The 8,384-nt window shown below is 40.3% G+C and overlaps 1 long non-coding RNA gene across 1 annotated transcript; it reads right to left on the bottom strand.

The window, feature by feature from the left end:
- Positions 1–2,691: 2,691 nt before the first annotated feature.
- On the bottom strand, positions 2,692–8,075 carry LOC148044903 (uncharacterized). The gene is made up of 3 exons (XR_015697130.1): positions 8,030–8,075; positions 6,377–6,495; positions 2,692–4,058 (listed from the first exon to the last, which is right to left on the bottom strand). It is a non-coding gene; the product is annotated as an uncharacterized LOC148044903 (long non-coding RNA).
- Positions 8,076–8,384: the final 309 nt, after the last annotated feature.

Here is an 8,384-nt window from a genome sequence, read left to right as displayed (position 1 = left end):
ATTGAAATCTAAGTATTCACTGCTACTGTGGATTCTCACAATTGTTTGATGGGATTTCAACATAGGCTGGCAAGTTTGAATTTTGAGTACCCTTGATTGGGTCTGACCCTCTGGACTCCAAGGAGAGATTTTAAGAAACACTGATTTCTTTTGCCAGGTAATATGTAATAGGTTGCCACTGCAAGTGTATTTGAAAAAGATAGCTTACTCTATGGTGTTGTTTTTTTATTTTTATACTGGAATTCTTCATGAAAAAATCCAAAAGGATTTACAAAAGAATAATAAAATATCTCTTCAAGAAAACAATAAAACTAACAGTGTCAGTGAAGATAATATAGAAAAAGCAAGGCATAATTCATTTTTAAAAAGCAGTCTAAGAGGGAGGTTGTCCTGAAGCACATGTTACTCTAGAATTGCCTTGGGTGAACAGGCTTGATTTCAGCTGTTCAAACAAAACAATGTGTAGACAACAGCTACACATTTCCTAATTTATTATTAAATAATTTGTATTCTATCAGGGGCTTTCAGCAGTTTAGAGCAACAAAAATGCCAAATAAAATTATATTATTATAAAATCATTGTAACAATTCCACAAAAACAATAAAAAGAAAATCCAGTGATAAAACCATATTAAATCCCAATGGCTCTAGAAGACAGAATAATTTGTACAGCCTTCCTGAATGGACAGCAGGTTAGGGCTCCCTGCTCTGGAGGAGGTTTCCAAAGGATGGGCACCAGCTGAGACCTTCCTCCTGAGAAAGCCCTACCTTTGTCATGAATGGGATTACTAGCAGGGCCTCCCCAGAAGATATTTAAAGCTCTGGTAAGATAGCTTTGAGGGGGGTGGTCTTTAAATATTTGGACTTTAAGCTGATTTTGGAACATCTGTAAATTTGAAAGCACAAAAAATGCTATTGGCTTGTTTCCAGATGAGTCATTTACTGTAAGGAGTATAGGCTCCCTGTGTGCTTCCATCCATCGCTACGAAGATCTGCTGACTCTGCCTGCCTGCTGGTAAGTGAGCCAGGTTTTTTCTTTTATTTTTTTAATGTATTTTAAAATAATATTTTATTTATTGTGCATATGATTTTTTAAAATAGTGGTATTCTGTGTTGATTCTTTTTTTAAATTGTCTTAGACTATTTAAAAAAAGATTCTATCCAAAATAAATTGAAACAAGCCATTTTTAAAATTTCTATGCACAATACTTTGAAATGGACTCAGGAGTCATGATTGACACTGAGTGAATTTGCACTTTTAATAATCAGGAAGATACAATGGCATTGAAAAAAGTGACTGATGACCATTTTTCACACTTAGCGACCATTTTCACACTTAGCGACCGTTGTGGCATCCTCATGGTTACGCGATCAAAATGTTGATGTTTGGCAACAGATTCGTATTTCTGATGGTCGCTAAGTGAGGAGTCTCAAGGAGGGGGAAACATTTAGTGACCAAAGTTACAATGGCATTGAAAAAAGTGACTGATGACCATTTTTCACACTTAGCGACCATTGCTACCATTTTTCACACTTAGCGACCGTTGCAGCATCCTCATGGTCACGTGATCAAAATTTTGTTTGGCAACAGATTCGTATTTATGCTGGTTTCAGTGTCCTGGGGTGACCTTTTGACAAAAAAAATTTTTTAATCAAGCCCCCCCCCCTCCCCGGTCAAGGGCGTCCCTCTTTTCCAATCTGAAAATCTGGTCACCTTAGTCATTGGGGATTTTTGGATCCTCTCCGATTAGTTTGCTGGAGGCAGCATCAATTGCCTCATGCCGTTCCCTGCCTATTCTCAGAGTTCCACTAGAACAGTGTTTCTCAACCTTGGAGACTTGGGGCATTCTGGGAGTTGAAGTCCAAAGGACTTAAAGTCGCCAAGGTTGAGAAACACTGCACTAAAACTAAGATGGCTCCAAATCAGCTTCAAAATGCTTTGGAGAAACTGAGCAGTGAAAACTTGTTATGTGGAAGAACTTTTTGTTGGTTCTCAACCACACCTGTGGCCAAGCGAGGTATTCACAGTATGGGTCTCCGCCAAATTTGGTCACTAATGTAATGGAGGTGGTAGGAGGGAAAGGTAAATATTTAGAGATGGCATCCATTTCCTTTGAGATATGTATCTAAAAGTGATTTGGCTTTGCCTTTTTGATCTACTCACTTCTGCACTAACTCTTGGCTTACAAAGAAAAGTCCAAATATGGTTTTTCCCCCTCCAAAAATAAGCCTTCTCTTAATTTATCACTTTTTTTTTAATCAGTCTGCGCGATTTTTTTACAGCAGCTGAGTATGTGATCAACAGTTTCATCAGCTTCTTTGCAAAGTCTGCATTTGGCATCATCAGAGGATTTTTCAATTTTGGCCTTAATGGCATTTGTGCGGATAGCTTGTTCTTGCACAGCCAGGATTAGTGACTCTGTTTCTTTCTTTAATGTACCTATTGTTAACCATAACCAAGTTTGTTCACTGTCCACTTTATCTTTTATTTTTTCCAGAAATTGGCCAGTGCTTTGTTCTGCCAACTCTCCATTCTTGATTTTATCACATCTTTTCTGTATTCTTGTTTCGTCTGTTGGGCCTTCAGTAGATTTTTGTTCTTTACTTCGATTAATAGATGTTATTGACTTTCTTTTAAATAATCAGCCAGTGCATGTTTTTCTTCTTCAACTGTTTGCTTCACTTGTAATAATCCTCTGCCGCCTGATTTTCGGGGCAGATATAGTCTATCAGTATCACCACGTGGATGTAAATTGTAGTGCATTGTCATTAGTTTCCTGGTTTTTCGGTCCAAAAGGTCCAAATCAGCTTGTGTCCAGTTAACTATACCAGCTGTGTATCTTATAACTGGTATTGCCCAGGTATTTATGGCCTTGATTGTATTTCCACCATTCAATTTAGATTTCAAAATTTTCCTAACTCTGTTGGTGTACTCTCGCCTGACAATAGTTTTTACTTCTCCATGCTTGATGTTATCCAACTGCAGAATGCCTAAGTATTTGTAGGCTTCATTCTTGTTGCATTTAATTAGTTGGCCATTGGGCATTTCAATTCCCTCACATGCAGTGATTTTGCCCCTTTTTATGGATACAGTGGCGCTGTCAGCCTCTGCTTTGCTATCGCTTCGGCTGCCATGAAACGGGGAGGGAGGGCATGGTATTTGGGAGGGGTTACTCATTGTGCTGGAGGAAGGTTCTGGAGTTCACCGGCTGATCGGACTACGCATGCGTGGGTGTTTCCTGCCAGGACTAACGGCACTGACATTCCATCTTTGTGATGCCTTTTGAAGTTATCTCACACCTGACACTTGGAAGACTTATGATTGGACTGGAACTGTGATGCCAAGGGGTGGGGAATGGGCTATTCTATATATCAATTGCTTTTGCGCCTAAATAATCAGACTTCGCTTTGCTATGCCTTTAATCATTCTTAATTAGTAAAAGTACACTTGATTTCCACACATGGAGTCTTGTGGTCTTTCTTTCCTAATTAATTAATGGAGAAGTGTTGACAGGCGCATTTTTCCATGCCAAACTGCATTGAATTATTATTATGATGATGATGATGATTATTATTATTATCATCATCATTATCATCATCATCATCATCATCATCATCATCCCTATTTCTTTCTCTTTTTTCTTTTTTATCCCTCTTTTTTTCCCTCAAACATTGGACTACCAAAGATTGGGGATGCAGCAGGCCCTATGGATTACAAATTCTAATTGATAGAATATAAAATACATTTTCAAGGGCTTGTTTGTCCAGTAGGTGGTGTAGCAGTTCTGTCAAGGCAGCCTTATGCGGTAAGAAGAAGTGGTAAAAATTGAGCAAGCCCAGGAATGCCTGAAGCTCCTCCTTGGATTTTGGTGTGGGTGCTTGTTGAATTGTCTTTAGCTTTGCTTTAGATGGTGGATTCTGGCAAAGTCAATATGGAAACCCAGGAATTCTGTGGACTTCACACAGATCTGGCACTTTTTCCTCTCAGTTTTAGGCCTGTCTTGTGGAAACATTGGAGTTCTGTGCGGAGATGTTCCACCAGGACTGGTCCTGATTCCCCTGCAATTGGGACATCATCAAAGTATGAGCAAACATGGGAAATGTTCTTCCTATTACTTGTTATTAAATTTCAATAAAAGAAATCTAAAGAACTTTGTTTCCTATAAGCCAGAGAGAAATATTAGGAAGTGAAAAGTAGCAACACTGCCACTCGGAGGTCAAAGGCTGGAGTTTTTGAAACAATGTATCTCTTCTCTTTCCTTTGATTTCACTGACTTTGTAGCTGAAGGGTTTGCAATTTGTTTACAGAAATTGATAAAGAGCCAAGGGCATGAATTGTTTTCACAGGTTCCTTTGAGAACTGTTGTGGCTCGGTAGGAGCCTTTGGAGCTGCTATCAGACTGACACAGCAATTTACTGTGAGTGGTTTTAGGATGCTCACAGGAGAAGGTAACAAGCAGCTGTTGCTCGTTAAGGATCTCCTCCTGTGGATAAAAGACTGATGGTGCCACGCCTTGTTGCAGAAGTCAACATCGTTCGTTTGTTCGTCAGTTCCATTCCGTTCCTGTTCTAGTTTGTGTTCATGATTCAAAGAAGCACTTGGATAAGTGATTTGCTTTATGTAAACCTGGTTTGCTGTGAGAGTTTGTTTTTGCATTTGCTGTTTAACTTTTTGCCAGAGAATTTATCTATGTTTATTTTGGGCTCGCAGCCAGCAAAAGCCGGGACTGATAAAGACATTCCTTTGCAAGCTGTGTGTGGCTGTCATTTCTGAACGAGCAAAGAGGGGGGTCAGAACAGAGAACTATTTTGGCAGGGGAAGAAAGGGGGGGGGAAACAGAACACTTCTTGTTTGAAGAGCATAAAAGAACTTGTGTTCAAGTTAACCTAAAATTAAAAAATAAAAGAGGCCTAGAAGGCTAGAGTGGCAGTGGCTATTAGTCTTTTTTCTTCTTTTTTGGAAACATGGATCAATATTCAGATGAGGAAACCTTAAAATTCCAAAATATTTTGGCTGGAATTCAAAATCTATTGGAAGGATATGGGAGAATTGAGAAGAAGTTGGAAAGACTAGTCTTCCTTGGAGCAAAAGATGAAGGGGTTGGAGCCCCAAAAATCAAAAGGGGAGAATGAAGACATAGAAGATAAAGACAAGACAATAGATGAATTTATTAATGGAACAAATGTGGGTGAAAGTGGAAAGAAGGGAATATGGAAAAGGGAATTTGACGAATTGGAGCTCTACCCCAGATTCCAAAATACAGAAGAAAAAAATGGTAATGATGATGGACTTAAGAAGAGAAATTGTTTCAGAAGCAAGAGTGACAACCAAAGACAAGATAATTTTAGTAAAAGCTGGAGGCCAATGAGATTACCTGAAAGCTCCTTCAAGCAACAAAGTGCAGAGAGAAGTCTATAAAAATCTTATAAAGGAGATAAAAAGAAGACTGACACCACAATTGGCAAGAGAGATAAGACTGTTTTGTTACTGGAAAGATACAGGTTGACAAAGAAAGTTGATAATAAAAAAAATTAGTTGATTTTGGTGATCAGTAAGTAAGAATTTAGTAACTCCTAGATTGTTTTAGATTGTTATTAAATGTTTATTCATTAACAAATAATTAACTATAATAACAATAATGAAATGATAATGGATACAGCTAAATGATATAGCCATGTACTGGCAAACTAGTAAAAGAAATTTGGATATAAATTGCAAATTGCGACCTGGAAAAAAGATCTATAAATCTTATTAACAAATTTTTATTTAGATCTTGTCATAAAGGTGTAAGGGTTTTTTTTGGGGGGGGGGGTCTGACAAGAGGAGATGGAACATAAATAGTAAATGAATTTTAGCCAATTATAATAACAACAAGGAAATGTCAATGGACATTGTTTAATAATTTTCTTCCACATGTGCTTTAGGGAATAACCTTTTCCTCACAGCAAAATTAAACTGTAATTTCTCCTAGTTGCAAAAGGCAATATTTTTAAAACCTATATAAAAAGCTAATAGACTAAAAATAGTTTTAGTCTAATAAAAACTAATCGTATTTTAGAAGAACTGTCATCCCCGAGCTTATAAAGCCTTGAATATGGATTTGAAGCTAGGAGAAAGGATGTAAAGGAGGTAAAGAAAAACTGATAAAAAGACACAAATTGATTTTATTCTTGAAGAGTTATGTAACTACAAAGTCCTCTTTTTCAGAAGGCTTTCGTTCCTGCCCTTTTTAATATTACTTATTCAACCCACTTGGGATACTGCATTCGCAACTGTCTACGCAGGCAGAACTCCTGAAGAATTAAGCAGAGAGCAGAAGTTGTCTACAAAAAGAGCAAGCAAAACTATGCATGTGAAATAAACTCTTACCACTTACCACTCTTCACTTGGCTGGGAAAGAAGCAAATAAAAGCAGATCAGATCCCTTCTAAAGGCTACCTGCAATCAGGGACATGCAGTCACTAGAGGCAGGGGAGGCGGGGCCTCAGCAGTCTCCTGAGGGAAAGAGAATTTTAAATAATTTTTTTTAAATAATTAAAGCCAGGGTAGTTGCTACCAGATTCAAAGTCACAGTGGCTTGGTGTCTGTTCTCAGTGTTAACTATGGGAGGAGGCCAGAGAACTCGGGGCCTCTTTTGCCTAAGGAATTGTTCGCCTTTTAAAAGTTAAGGCGGAGTTAACAAGCGAACACTTTCATATGCAAAAGAGGCACTGATTCTCCCGCCTCCTGATCGGGGAGCAGCGAATCATGCCTTAAGAGCTTACGTTGAGCACGCTTACGTTGGGCGGACAAGAGGAGAGTTGAGAGAGTTTCCACAGCTGGAAAAGGTGGATCAGATGGAGGGAGAGGGGGTTCAAATTTATTGTAATTTAATTTGTAATTTGTAATTTAATAAAAAAATTAATTTTTTATTGTGAGGTTTGTGTGTGTTTTTTTTTCTTTCTTCACAGCGGTGGGGTCGGAGGAGGCAGGGGGGCGAGGCGGTGGAGCAAGGAAGCGGCAGGGACATTCTTGCTGCTGTGTTTCAACAGGCCAGGTGTCTCGCATTTATGTCCGCCATAAATGCGAGACACCTGGCCTGTTGGACACAGTGGTGGTGGTGGGAGGAATTGGCTGGCTGGGCTGGCTGGCTGGGGAGGGGAGACCTCTTTAAAGCCCAGCACTGAGCGAGGAGGAGGAGGAGAGCGGTGAGTCCAGGCTCGGTGCTGGGCTGGCTGCAGGCCGGGGCATCAGGATTGTCCGTATGAGGAGGTGGGGGGGGGAAGGCGGTGGAACGCGACGGTGGCAAGAAGCATCTCAGATGGAGCCAGGACACCCGGAAGGCAAGCCGGCACTTAAAGGCTCCATCTGAGATGCTTCTCGCCACCGTCGCACTCCACTGCCTTGCCCCCGCCCCCACCTCCTCCGACAAACAATCCTGATGCCCCGGCCTGCAGCCAGCCCAGCACCGAACGGGGACAAGGAGGAGGAGGAGGAGAAGGGCGGTGAGTCCAGGCTCGGTGCTGGGCTGGCTGCAGGCCGGGGCATCAGGATTGTTTGTCGGAGGAGGCGGGGGGGGCAAGGAGGTGGAGCGCGACGGTGGCGAGAAGCAACACCCTCGCCACTGTGTCCGACAGGCGTCTCGCGTTTATGTCCACCATAAATGCGAGACGCCTGTCAGACACAGTGCCGGGGACGTTGCTTCTCGCCACTGCTGCGGTCTTGCCTCACCAACAGTAACCGTCACTGCACATCACTGCCTGCAATATGATAGAAACTTAGAAGCAGCACATGCCATGGATGGCAACTTGCTTCATTGCCTTCAAAGCTACCTCCTGCTACAGTCAAATGAAAATGGATATATGATGATGGTGATATGTATGAATATTTGAGTTAAAATGCTCGAGTTGACATGAGTTATGTTTGTTGACTGTGGAGGAGATGCACGAAAGTTTATTTGTGACTGACTGACACACTTTCTATAGCATGTAAAGAAAGATGTACTTGTTTTAAATTAAAAATTAATAAAAAATTAATTAAAAAAAGCTACCTCCTGCCTTGCCCTTGTCTGAGTTTTTCTCTTCTTGATGTTTGTCTTCTTGATGTACAATTTTTTTATTATTTAAGTTTTGTACCCTATCTTTTCTAACTAACGTTAACTTTAAAAAGATGTTACATCAGACTACAATACAAGTAATTAAATGAAGACTAAAATAAGTGTTTTGGCATATTGAGCTTTTTATATTTCTTTCTTATATTGCTTCCTTAGTTGAGAACTTGCTCCTCACCTTACTTACGCATTAACTGTTTGTTGCTTTTATGGTTTATTCATTCACTGCTCCATCTTCAGTTTTTTTCACAGGGGGCAGGGCTTCCTTCCTCCCTTCCTTCCTTCCTTCCTTCCT

This window comes from Thamnophis sirtalis, unplaced genomic scaffold, assembly GCF_051295495.1.
Source record: "Thamnophis sirtalis isolate CommonGarterSnake01/CBP01778 unplaced genomic scaffold, rThaSir2_p1.2 scaffold_6, whole genome shotgun sequence".
In the NCBI taxonomy this organism is placed as follows: Eukaryota; Metazoa; Chordata; class Lepidosauria; order Squamata; family Natricidae; genus Thamnophis; species Thamnophis sirtalis.
Note: the sequence above shows the minus strand (reverse complement) of the source record. Positions and strands in the feature narration are given on the sequence as shown.